Genomic DNA, 14005 nt, shown 5'->3' on the forward strand with positions numbered 1-14005 from the left:
AACAGTAAGTGACTATTTCCTCATAGTTTTTTCTCACCATTAAAGGATCCAATTGCATTCTCATGTTTCCTAAATAGTTTTTTGTTGTTGTCTAGAAACCGTGTAAATACACTGCACTTAATGCACTTAAACAACATTGTAATGTTTTTAAACTGCACATATTTATCAACAATTGATAATGTACTCAATTAAATGTAAATGTACAAATGTAGCTAGCTACGTGCTCTATGTGTGTGTTTCAACAGCATGTGTGGTGAACAGTTCAGATCCTACATCAGCCCCACCACACCTCACCTGGTCTGACCTCAGGATCATTGTCAGTCAGAGCTGTAAGACACAATAAAAGAGAAGAGGGAGATGAAGACTTTGCTGACTTCCTGATGACACACGCATAATGTGTATACTTACTGACATGTACTGTTTGTGAATGTGAATCATTATAATTACCAACCTGAAAACAGACATAGAATCAATCACAAACGGGCTCTGATTATCACAGGTACATTATGTGTATATAGCTGCCTTTGATTACCATGCCTGTTGACTGTTTCCAAGGCAACAGGGCATGACACTGGCTGTAAAAAGCTATTGCCTCAAAGGCTGTCCTGTGTGTCCTCCTGATTTTGTTTCCTTGTATGCAACATTTTGAAAAGTGATTCCTTTTCCAGGACAAAGTCCAGAGATGAATGACATGGGCAAGGGATTTAACACTTTTTGTACATATAGGATTACAGATCGGGAACTCATGTTTTAGGATTATTTATAATCACCATTACAATAAGTTGTGTGGAAGCAGAACATATCAGGTGAAACATATGGAGTGTTCTTATTGTGTTCTGTTGTACAACATAATGCCTTTGTCTTCAAATCAAATCCAATTCCAATCCAATTTTACTGGTCACATACACATGGTTAGCACATGTTAATGCGAGTGTAGCGAAATATTTGTGCTTCTAGTTCAGACTACGCACTAATATCTAACAAGTAATCTAACAAATTCAGAACAACTACCTTATACACACAAATGTAAAGGGATGAATAGAATATGTACATATAAATATATGGATGAGCGATGGCCGTGTGGCATAGGCATGAGGCAGTAGATGGTGTAGAATACAGTATATACATATGAGATGAGTAATGTAGGATATGTAAACATTATTAAAGTGGCGTTATTTAAAGTGACTAGTGATTCCTTTATTAAGTCCATTTATTAAAGTGGCCAGAGATTTGAGTCTGAATGTTGGCAGCAGTCTCTCTATGTTAGTGATGGCTGTTTAACAGTCCGATGGCCTTGAAATATAAGCTGTTTTTCAGTCTCTCAGTCCCAGCTTTGATGCACCTGTACTGATCTTGCCTTCTAGATGATAGCGGTGTGAACAGGCAGTGGCTCGGTTGGTTGTTGTCCTTGATGATCTTTTTGGTCTTCCTGTGACATCAGGTGCTGTAGGTGTCCTGGAGGGCAGGTAGATGTGTTTTGCAGACAACATTACCCTCTGGAGAGCCTTGCATTGAAGGCTGTGCAGTTGCCGTACCAGGCGGTGATACAGCCCGACATTTCTTGCTATACACATGACTACAGGCTGCATCACTGTGACGTCCGTTATTAAACTGTGTCATGATAAAAATGAGAACGCAGTACAAATGACCAATTGCAAAATAGGATTTATTCTATCATTTTTTACAAGGGTATTTCAGAACACCAGCAACTAGGCCTATTATTGTTAACACAAATGAGACCAGACATGAACCGTCCATTTTCATTTAACATATCCTAGAAACCTTTTCACACAAGTCAGCATCAGAATAAATTGCAGTAACATGTTTCGTTGCCGTTTAGGGACTGATCGAAATTTACTGGGGGGTTGTCAACCTTTCTTTTTGCTTTGGGGAGGATTGTATGTTTTATATATATATATATATATATATATATATATATATATCTTTGGGGTTAGGCATAAGCTTCTCTTCCTTTATGTAAAAAGTTTGGACACGCCTACTCATTCAAGTGTTTTTCTTTATTTTTACTATTTTCTACATTGTAGAACAATTAAGAAGACATCAAAACTATGAAATAACACATATGGAATCATGTAGTAACCAAAAAAAGTGTTAAACAAATAAACATATATTTGAGATTCTTCAAAGCCACCCTTTGTCTTGATGATAGCTTTCCACACTCTTGGCATTATCTCAACCAGCTTCACCTGGAATGCTTTTCCAGCAGTCTTGAAGGAGTTCCCACATATGCTGAGCACTTGTTGGCTACTTTTCCTTCACTTCGACCTCGTGGCTTGGTTTTTGCTCTGACATGCACTGTCAACTGTGGGTATTTATATAGACAGGTGTACCTTTCCAAATAATGTCCAATCAATTGAATTTACTGCAGGTGGACTCCAATCAAGTTGTAGAAACATCTCAAGAAACAGGGTGCACCTGAGCTCAATTTTCAGTCTCATAGCAAAGGGTCTGAATACTTATGTAAATAAGGTATTTTTGTTTTGAAAGTTTAATACATTTCCTAAAATTTCTAAAAACCTGTTTTTGCTCTGTCATTGTGGGGTATTGTGTGTAGATTGATGAGAAAAAAATATTTTATCAATTTTAGAATGAGGCTGTAATGTAACAAAATGTGGAAAAAGTCAAGGTGTCTGAATACATTCCGAATGCATTATATACAGTATGTACAGTGGGGCAAAAAAGTATTTAGTCAGCCACCAATTGTGCAAGTTCTCCCACTTAAAAAGATGAGAGAGGCCTGTAATTTTCATTATAGGTACACTTCAACTATGACAGACAAAATGAGGAAAAAAATCCAGAAAATCACATTGTAGGATTTTTTATGAATTTATTTGCAAATTATGGTGGAAAATAAGTATTTGGTCACCTACAAACAAGCAAGATTTCTGGCTCTCACAGACCTGTAACTTCTTCTTTAAGAGGCTCCTCTGTCCTCCACTCGTTACCTATATTAATGACACCTGTTTGAACTTGTTATCAGTATAAAAGACACCTGTCCACAACCTCAAACAGTCACACTCCAAACTCCACTATGGCCAAGACCAAAGAGCTGTCAAAGGACACCAGAAACAAAATTGTAGACCTGCACCAGGCTGGGAAGACTGAATCTGCAATAGGTAAGCAGCTTGGTTTGAAGAAATCAACTGTGGGAGCAATTATTAGGAAATGGAAGATATACAAGACCACTGATAATCTCCCTCGGTCTGGGGCTCCACGCAAGATCTCACCCCGTGGGGTCAAAATAATCACAAGAACAGTGAGCAAAAATCCCAGAACCACACGGAGGGACCTAGTGAATGACCTGCAGAGAGCTGGGATCAAAGTAACAAAGCATACCATCAGTAACACACTACGCCGCCAGGGACTCAAATCCTGCAGTGCCAGACGTGTCCCCCTGCTTAAGCCAGTACATGTACAGGCCCGTCTGAAGTTTGCTAGAGAGCATTTGGATGATTCAGAAGAAGATTGGGAGAAAGTCATATGGTCAGATGAAACCAAAATATAACTTTTTGGTAAAAACTCAATTCATCGTTTTTAGAGGACAAAGAATGCTGAGTTGCATCCAAAGAACACCATACCTACTGTGAAGCATGGGGGTGGAAACATCATGCTTTGGGGCTGTTTTTCTGCAAAGGGACCAGGACGACTGATCCGTGTAAAGGAAAGAATGAATGGGGCCATGTATCGTGAGATTTTGAGTGAAAACCTCCTTCCATCAGCAAGGGCATTGAAGATGAAACGTGGCTGGGTCTTTCAGCATGACAATGATCCCAAACACACCGCCAGGGCAACGAAGGAGTGGCTTCATAAGAAGCATTTCAAGGTCCTGGAGTGGCCTAGCCAGTCTCCAGATCTCAACCCTATAGAAAATCTTTGGAGGGAGTTGAAAGTCGGTGTTGCCCAGCAACAGCCCCAAAACATCACTGCTCTAGAGGAGATCTGCATGGAGGAATGGGCCAAAATACCAGCAATGGTGTGTGAAAACCTTGTGAAGACTTACAGAAAACGTTTGACCTCTGTCATTGCCAACAAAGGGTATATAACAAAGTATTGAGATAAACTTTTGTTATTGACCAAATACTTATTTTCCACCATAATTTGCAAATAAATTCATTAAAAATCCTCAATGTGATTTTTTGGATTTTTTTTCCCTCATTTTGTTTGTCATAGTTGAAGTGTACCTATGATGAAAATTACAGGCCTCTCTCATCTTTTTAAATGGGAGAACTTGCACAATTGGTGGCTGACTAAATACTTTTTTGCCTCACTGTATTTCTTTAACTGACAAATAAAATCAATCAATCTAAATTGTGCAGTGGCCATTTGATGAATGGAGCGCCAACTTACCAGCGCTTGTGATCAGATATTTGTTTCTAAGAACTTCTGCTGACTTAAAACCCGAGGAAAGGTCACCTAGGGAGTCAATGCATTTTCCTACGGTCAATGCATTTTCCGATGGTCCAATCACCTTCCTTGCTCCAACCATGTCCACCATGCTCTGCCCCAGGATGGGCTCCATATTAGTGGCCACATCCTCCAGACACTCCTGGAGACTCTCCACGTCCTCCATGAAACTCTGGAAGTCTTTACTGGCTTTCTTCTCATGGATGCTATTGACCTTCATCTCTGTGATACCAGTAGTTAAACTGTTGACCCCACTGGTGACCCCCAGGCTGAACCCTGCAATGGTGAGAGCCAGTTACACCCCAGCAGTGACAGGGGTCAGAGCTAAGCCCACGATGAATAGGATCCCTCCAGCCGCCCCCACTGAGCTGCCTGCCACACTGGAGATCTTAGCCCCCAGCTTCATCCTGTCCAGCTACACAGCATTTTCACCCATCTCCGTCAGAGCTGGCTGAACCTACCAATGAAGCGCTGAGCAGCCTCTTGGAACAGGAACGTTAGTCTGAGGTGCTGGTCCATCCCGACAGAGGGGAAAGATATCTATTTACTGTTTTCCAATAGACTAGTTCTTGAATCTTGTTAAAAAAGGTCAACATAAGTTTTAAGAGAAAAACCAAACCATGGCAGAATAACCTACCTGATCTCACTCAGCTGATTCAAATGTTGGAGCATATTTTGTATGGACTCTTCACTCACATCACCAAGGTTGACCACAGGGATGTCATTCCTCTTTTTCCAAAACATAATTTGACTGACTGAGCTACTGTAATAATTCATATTCATTTCAACATTAAATTATATTCATTACATTATTTTGTGGCATTTGAATTATATCACATAAGCCAAAGAACCTTGTCAAATGACATCTGAGAAGGAGAAAAATGAAAGGAAAATAATACAACTATGCTAATATAATATAAATGCTGATATTAAAACTGTGTGAGGGATCTTACCCAAGTTTACTCACAGGCTGTTGTCTGATCTGTAATCTACAAGGATAGAATGAACATCAAGTGTTTGTAAAATGGCAATAAAGAACATTACATAAGTTAATGTTGAAGCAATTGTGATGGTAGCTCCACTTACACTATGTCCATCCTCTTACAGAGCTGCTGGCTGATTTGTGTGTATCTGTCCAGCTGGAGGGCCAGCACCTCTACATTGAGGAGGCTGGGCATAAAGAAGGCCTTAGCATCCCTCTTAAAGTAGATGAGGAGAGGGCAGGATATTCTGGCAGCAGTGATGACAGCCTGAACACTGGCAGGGCTCGTCCCCTGAGGCAGACAGAAGAACCTGTTCTCCTCAAACACCAACAGACAGGTGACCGCCAGACACTCCACAGCATTCAGGAAGTAATCCAGCTTCTCCAAGCCTCCCAGAGTGTCCTTTAGTACAGCCCCCAGCTCCTTCTCCAGCTCCTCACGCCTACTGTCTGCAGTCCCCTGGGTCAGACCGCTCCATACGAACTCCCCAAACGCCTTGGCCTTGGTCTCGGAGTTACGGACATGGTCGAACTTAAGGTCAATTCTGTCTGCCCTCTGCTTGATGTCCCTCATCATTTCCAGTTCTGTCTCCCTCTGAAGGGCCCATTTGGAATGCCTGTCACAGAACTCCCTCACTGTGTGAATGTTGCTGAGGGTGTCAGAGATGTACTGGCCCAAGAGCTCCCTCACTGTGTGAATGTGGCTGAGGGTGTCTGAGATGTACTGGACCAAGAGCTCCCTCACTGTGTGAATGTGGCTGAGGGTGTCTGAGATGTACTGGCCCAAGAGCTCCCTCACTGTGTGAATGTGGCTGAGGGTGTCAGAGATGTACTGGACCAAGAGCTCCCTCACTGTGTGAATGTTGCTGAGGGTGTCAGAGATGTACTGGACCAAGAGCTCCCTCACTGTGTGAATGTGGCTGAGGGTATCTGAGATGTACTGGCCCAAGAGCTCCCTCACTGTGTGAATGTGGCTGAGGGTGTCAGAGATGTACTGGACCAAGAGCTCCCTCACTGTGTGAATGTTGCTGAGGTTGTCAGAGATGTACTGGACCAAGAGCTCCCTCACTGTGTGAATGTGGCTGAGGGTGTCTGAGATGTACTGGCCCAAGAGCTCCCTTGTTAACGCTGATCTGTATCAAAAGAGGGCCTCAGTTAGGAGCTTTACTATTGAATGCAGGATAATTAGTATATCAAATTACAAAGTTGTAGATTTAGAGTGCCTATCCAACTTTACACTTTTATTGAATGGCCTTTATTGAAAACCTTTGATTCTTTGTCAACACTGCCCTCTGTTGTCTATGTAAAGTAATCCAACAACACTCCTTTTTTTGCCACAGTAATTTATTGGCCCAGTTATTAATTGTCTCACCGTGACATGGCGCTCTCCCTGCGTTTTGACATTTCTCAGTTTGGTTGATATTGTTACTGAACTGAATTCTAATTGCCTTGGTCATGTCCATTAACTGTGGATCAAATAGTCAACAATCATGAAAAATTGAAGTATACGTTTCTCTTCTGAAATCATTTAGAATCAGGATTCATAGACATGGCATGGCTTACGTGGGCAAACATGTTTAGATACTTTTTGAAGAACAACATTTCATTTGTGTAAAAAAAAAGGATTTATTAAACCTCACTCACCTTGACAAAGACCCTGCTGCACGCAGATAAAACTGAAATGTAGTCTCTTTAAATGGGTCAACATGCTTCGATTCGACTGGGGAATAGCCAAGTACCAAACGAGCAGGGTTGCCAGGTCCAATTAAATAACTAGATCAATGACCAGTTTAAACCTGCCCACAGCTCCTGAAAATTAACCCACATGTTGCAGCAAGAGAGGAGTTGCCACATTTATCCAATAAAGCTTTTTGTCATAACATTATGGAGCGAATTAAGAAGGAATATTGACGCAATTTGTAATGACCTAGGCTAAGAAGCAACATTCGGTTTTCCATCAAAATAATAATTCTTCCAAGTTTAAAAATATGTTGCCATATACCACAAACCTCTGTGGTGACTTACTGCTATTATAATCATGTTACCAATGTAATTAGAACAGTAAAAAGTAATTTATTGTCATACCCGTTGTACACGGTCTGATATACCACAAAAGTTCAACCAATTAGCGTTTAGGGCTCAAACCACCTAGTTTATAATTGTACAGTAAATAAATTCAGTTTGCGCATGTGCATAACTATAGATAAATCCAACAGGAGAGTTTGAGGAGAGTTTGAGTGATGTAAATTGGACAGAGGATCTCGAAATCTCTGTGCAAGAAACACTTGGACAAACTTCAAAAATATTATATTAGGCTATTTTCTGGCAATTGTGCCATTATTATGTGCCAGATGTTAAGATTACAATACAATGTGTGGTGATTTTAGCATGTAAATCTATTGGTGGGGCAACAACATCAAAAAGTGGGATGCATGCCAGCAAAGCCACTACACAACACAACACTAAACAATACATTAACTGTCACGTTCTGACCTTTATTTCCTTTGTTTTGTATTCATTATTTAGTATGGTCAGGGCGTGAGTTGGGGTGGGCAGTCTATGTTTGATTTTCTATGATTTGGGGATTTCTATGTTTCGGCCTAGTATGGTTCTCAATCAGAGGCAGGTGTCATTAGTTGTCTCTGATTGAGAATCATACTTAGGTAGCCTGGGTTGCACTGTTTGTTTGTGGGTGATTGTCTATGTTAGTGGCTTGTGTCAGCACTGGTCTCATTTGTAGCGTCACGGTCGTTATTTGTTTATTGTTTTGTATTCAGTGTTCAGTGCTTTCTTTTATTAAATACTCATCATGAACACATACCACGCCGCATTTTGGTCCTCCGATCCTTCTCGCCTCTCCTCTTCAGATGAAGAGGAGGACGACCGTGACATTAACTGCGCTATACCACTGCTACACCTGGCTGTCAGAGGAGACTTGTCTGGCAGCGAAACAGTTCATTCAGCCTAATTTACTGCCTTTAAAAAATATATAGCTGATGTGGCTGTCTTGCTTAAAATAATGTGGTTTCTACCGACAATTAAGATGTACAAGCTATGGCATAAGGGGACGACAAGCGGATAAGAGGCAATCTATAAACTCGTTTAAGACATTAATGAGCGAGCTAGGACGGACGTTCAGCACTTTTGAAATGTACTGTGACAGAATTCAGAACATGCACCGTTCTTACAGTGTTCTCCCTGTACACCAAGTCAGAACCGTAGGATAAGTAAAGGGGGAATATAAGCTGACAATGAAAGCTCTTACAATATTCAATGATTACGTTTCTCAAAAACAGGTCATAGGCTACATGTGCACCACCAAGTCAGAACTGTAGGTGAAATTAAGAGGTGAAAATAGACTAAATTATTAGGGTGAGGCACATGGGCTACTAACAGCTCACTACACAACACACACTTAGTATTACTTTCTTAGTTACAGTATACATATCTCCCTGGCTTATTACATCATTTATGCCGCAGCATAGTAAACCTTTTTGGACTCACCTTGTTGTGCTGTGCTCACTTGAACAGGAAGGAGCGCGGCGGTCCTTCATGGCCAATTTGTTTTAAATCAAACTTTGTCTTTAAAGTCTGGAATTCTCTTGATTCATGGTGCTTTTAAGACAACTGGGAACTCTAAGAAGAAGAAAAAAGGTTGAATCATGGTGATGTCAGTAATCTTCAGGTCTTAGCGCTAGAAAGAGGCCCAAGTTCCCGATTTACAATTCCGAGTTGAATGAATGTTCAAAACCTATTTTCCCAGGCGTAGCTTGTTTTTCCTGAGTTTCCAATTGTCTTGAACTCATTAAAGTCCGAATTTGCAGTTTTGAGTTAACAGTTGTTTTGAGCGCGGCACAAATTATGCATCATTGACATCATGGCCAATTTTTTATTTAACTAGGCAAGTCAGTTAAGAACAAATTCTTATTTACAATGACAGCCTAGGAACAGTGGGTTAACTGCCTTGTTCATGGGCAGAACGACAGATTTATACCATGTCAGCTTAGGGATTCAATCTAGCAACATTTCAGTTACTGGCCCAACTCTCTAACCACTAGGTTACCTGCCGCCCCATATGACAAGGATGAAAAAGGATTTGCCAGTAGATTGTCGACTTGATTTATGATGATTACTGCTAGCTAAGATTTTGAAAGTCCAATCAAGCTACTGTAGACACAACATTATTTGATGTCATTTTATCTGTGGCCAATGACCTTGAGCCTTCTTGGATGGGCACTTCTACTGTAAATCTATGGCAGCACCCAAGGGGCTAGAATTTTTGAGATCTACCCTTAGACTTGGCAGTGACGTAGTGTCCCCATGAGTGACAGAACACTGAGCCAATCACGGTGCAACGCTCTCTATTTCCTGCTGGCTTGCCCCACCACCACAGAAAGCACTGAGCTAGGCTGAAACACCTGCATTTTGGAGCTGCCTTTACTCAAGAAAACAAAAAAGAGACCATGTTTGTATGCAGCTTTATTAACGCAATGATATATATTTTTTAACATTATTTACAAACTGATATATTCATGCCAAAATAACATGCAAAACAGGCAAATCCCATATTTATTGTATTATAATTGTTTTGCTAAAAATGTGGGGCTCAAAACAGGTGGGGCTCTGACCCCCCTGCCATGAATGACAGGTTGCCACTGCAAACAATTATATATTGCCTATTTACAAGATTGACTTGTTATGTCAATAGGCATAGACTACTGACTAAAATCTGGGTTTATAATTGCAATTCAACTTTGCCATGGTTTGTTGAGCTAGATGTAGATAGCCTAGCCCCTGATAGGCCAACATCTCATTTCAGGGAAAGTCCATAATGAAACTGACATTAAATGTGGAGAATGATACATATGCGATAGAACTGTGACCATGAACACAATTGATAACTTCCAATTTAATCAACTAAACATGGCTGAAGTAATAGACAATTTATTAAACCTGTTTATTAAACCAGCTCCAGGTAGGCTACACAAGTTGCACAAATTTATTTACAATGACTTCAGTAATATCGTCATTTCAACATATTTATTGTATCAAATGGTAGGCTACAGTAGTCTACATAGGCATATAAATTAATAGGCTACTTGGAGGCCAACAGATGCAAATGTATCATTCTACACATTTAATGTCAGTAGCATGCGAGGGAGTTTCCACCTGAACAGCACTTGAGACTCAAGAACTGAGCATGAGTAAAACCCTTCCCATGATACTGTTTTCTATAAGAAAAGTCCACACTGATCAAATTTATCTAAAGCGCTCTAGTGCGACTAAAGTCGTTTTCCAGTGCTTTGCTGCCATTATATCAGTTCTGGCAGATTTATATGTCTTATGGAAAAGGGTTGGAAATAGGTATCCCCATAATGACCAATCTAATTATCCTATCTACAATTATCCTACCTACAATTATCCTACCAACAAGTTATCGCACTCTCTCAGCCAGTACTCTGAACACACACACACCCCTACGGCCCTCCCCTCCACACCACTGCCTCAGTCAGCAACAGCCTGCTTGCTTACTGCCTGATAGTCAGTAGCAGCAGGTCACAGTAAAATCTACTTTATATATAGTTTTTTTAAGAGAAATGGCATGGCAGCCGCGGTGCAATTTAGAAGCAGCCCAAAAACCCACAACCCGTGACCAATACATTTTCACCCTCCACATTGTTTTCATAGTAGTCCAATTGTCAGAAAACTGTGGACATGGCAACCCTGCAAACGAGTGTGCTCGCAAATTTCCCTAGATGTTCGCTTGAAAAATTAAAAAAGGGGAAAACCGGCAATATTACCCAGGGACAGTAGAGGGCGATGAGCTGGTAATAGTCATCTACGGCCAAACAAGGAAGTGACGGCACACCCAAACAAGGAAGAGACGTGCAAGAGAAGAAAATCAAACATAGTACAGGCAGAAACTGCTTCTCCAATAGAAAACCTTGATCACACTTGTAGGTGATGTCAAGGCAATGTTGGCTAGCTAAGATTATGTGCAGAAACACATCATCGGGTCCAACTGTCGTCTCCTTCCGAACTGCGCATGTGCAGGCCGTCGAATCAAAGGCACTCGTTCGATATGAAGTTGTTTTTGGCTAAAATTAAAACGTGTCAGTTTGTCACTTTCACAAGGTTGGAGTAATAATATGTTGGCTCAAATCTAGATTGTGCCTTTAGATTTAGAGAAAATGAACAACTAAGGAAGAATTTTTCACTTCTCTCGTTGACTTCTCAAACTCCAAACCGGTCTGTTTGACCTGTTTCGCAAGTGTTCCCAAAAGTCTCAATGTTGCACCTCTAGGTTTAGAAACTGTGATGAAGTAGTGTACACAGATCATTTTGGAGGAGATGAGAAACGAAGGTTACGTATGTAACCACGGTTATGTGTGCTATTGGATCACTTCAATATGGTATTCTTCCGCATAAGATCCAAGTAAGAATTTCAGATCAGTCCCGTGTACCGGGTAGCGCTGCGCCTGACCCCCTTAAATAGCTGCCACTGCACTACTTCCACCTTGTGTCCCTTTCGAGGCACCGTTGATCACCGACAAAGAGGATATGGTATCACAATACCAAATTAATCTGTGAACTAGGTAAGGGCCAGACATAGAGCAAAGTGCTGTAGGACTGAGCTCAGGGCAGTCACACTCATGTCCCTCTTTCCCCACTCAGGGAAGCGGAGGCAACAGCCGTTCTGACCTCATTGGCAGGGGCAACAATAGTTGATGGTGCCTAGAAACAGGTGCTAGACGATGTAGCTACTGCTCTCGTAGAATGCGCCACTACTACACGCGGCAGAGGATGGCTGGCCAGCCGAAATGCTGTAGTAATAGTGTCCACAATCCAATGTGAGAGTCTATGTATCGATAGGCTCTGAACTCTCTCACCATAGCAAATGAATAGCCAATCAGACTGTCGTATTGCCTGTGTCTGTGTAAGTGTCCAAGGCCCTGACCCGGGCAGAGCACACTTGGGGAAAAACACACCCAGCTCACCCGCAGCTGCGGGAGGAGCAGATGCTGACAAGTGTCAAATCAAATTTGATTGGTCACATACACATGGTTAGTAGATGTTAATGCGAGTGTAGTGAAATGCTTGTGCTTCTAGTTCCGATAGTGTAGTAATATCTAACAAGTAATCTGACAATTCCCCAATATCTACCTAATACACACAAATCTAAAGGGGTGGAATAAGAATATGTACATATAAATATATGGATGAGCGATGGTCGAGTTCAAACTTGATGATTGTAAGGGCCGGTTCACATGTCTGTCAAACAGGACCTTCAGCAAGAATGAGGGGTTAAGATGGAGGGTGACACTCCTCTTGTCTGAACCCATTCTGAAAAACATTCAGTGCTCACTGAAAAGGAGTTCACTCACCCTCTTAGTGGAGGTAATAGCCAACAGGAATGCCACCTTCACGAATAGGTGCTTCAAAGTCATCAACTCTTGGAGGTCGAGAGTGGCTTAGCAAGCGCTGACAGCACCACGCCAACATTCCAGTTTAGCACCTCTGGATACAGATGTCCAACTCCCTTCATACATTTGGAGAGCAATGGGTAGTCAGCCATGGGTCCCTCTTGGCATCCGTCATGGCATGCCGAGACAGCGGCTAAATACACTCTCAATGTGGATGGCACTCGGCCCGCATCGAGCAGTGACTGTGAAAACCGTAAAACCGTTTTGCACACATTTCAAACCAGGTACAGAATATGCCCCACCACATTTGATATGATGCGTTGGTGGAAGAAACCATGGGTCCAGATGCCACAGTGTCAACCCCAGCCTGAAGAGAAGGTCAGGCCTCAGGGGTAGCTGCCATATGGTCCCGAGAGGAGAGACAACAGAAGACTGAACCACGGTGGTCTCGGCCAGCATGGAGCTATCAAGAGCAGCTGGAGGCCAATCAAGATGACCCTGTCTAGTGTAGCTGTGATCAGGGGAAATGGTGGGAAAGTGTAAAGCGGCATTGCGGGCCCATCGTGAGAGAGGGCATCGAGAACTAGCTGGGGCAATAAGTGTTCTCTTGAAATGCAAACAGGTCCACCTGTGCTCTCCTGAACCTGTCCCAAAGCTGTAGCACAGGTCCTGTGCACCCATCACCAACAGTTGATGGTGTCTGTGTTATTTTGGGTGCCGGCCGAGGGAGTTGAACCATCGCTGGAGTGGCCTGATATAGAATGCCAAGCGGAACCAACAGTGAAGCCACCGACATGGCTTGTCCGAGACAGAAACGGTTGAGGTAGGATAGGATTTTGTTACTCTCACCTGAGGGAGACGTGACCTCATGAGAGTCTATGGGTATCCCGAGGTAGATCACCTTCCATGAGGGGTTCAGGTGACTCTTCTCCTCGTTTAGGGTAAGGCCCAGAACTCTAATGTGGTTCAAGGGGGTCTTTGTGTCTGTTGTGGCCTGTTCCCTGGATGGGGCAGACTATCCAATCGTTCAGGTAAGGCAGTAGAATGTGCCACCACAGCAAAAGACAAAGGCTGGTGGACCAGCTGAAATGCTGCAGTAACAGTGTCCAACATGCAATGTGAGAGTTCGGTCGGATAGGCACTGGCCCAAAACTCTCTCACCATAATTAACAAA

General features: G+C 42.2%; 1 pseudogene; it reads right to left on the reverse strand.

The window, feature by feature from the left end:
- Nucleotides 1-321: 321 nt before the first annotated feature.
- LOC112234038 lies at nucleotides 322-6811 on the reverse strand (annotated as a pseudogene).
- Nucleotides 6812-14005: the final 7194 nt, after the last annotated feature.

Source organism: Oncorhynchus tshawytscha, linkage group LG27, assembly GCF_018296145.1.
Source record: "Oncorhynchus tshawytscha isolate Ot180627B linkage group LG27, Otsh_v2.0, whole genome shotgun sequence".
Taxonomy (NCBI): domain Eukaryota; kingdom Metazoa; phylum Chordata; class Actinopteri; order Salmoniformes; family Salmonidae; genus Oncorhynchus; species Oncorhynchus tshawytscha.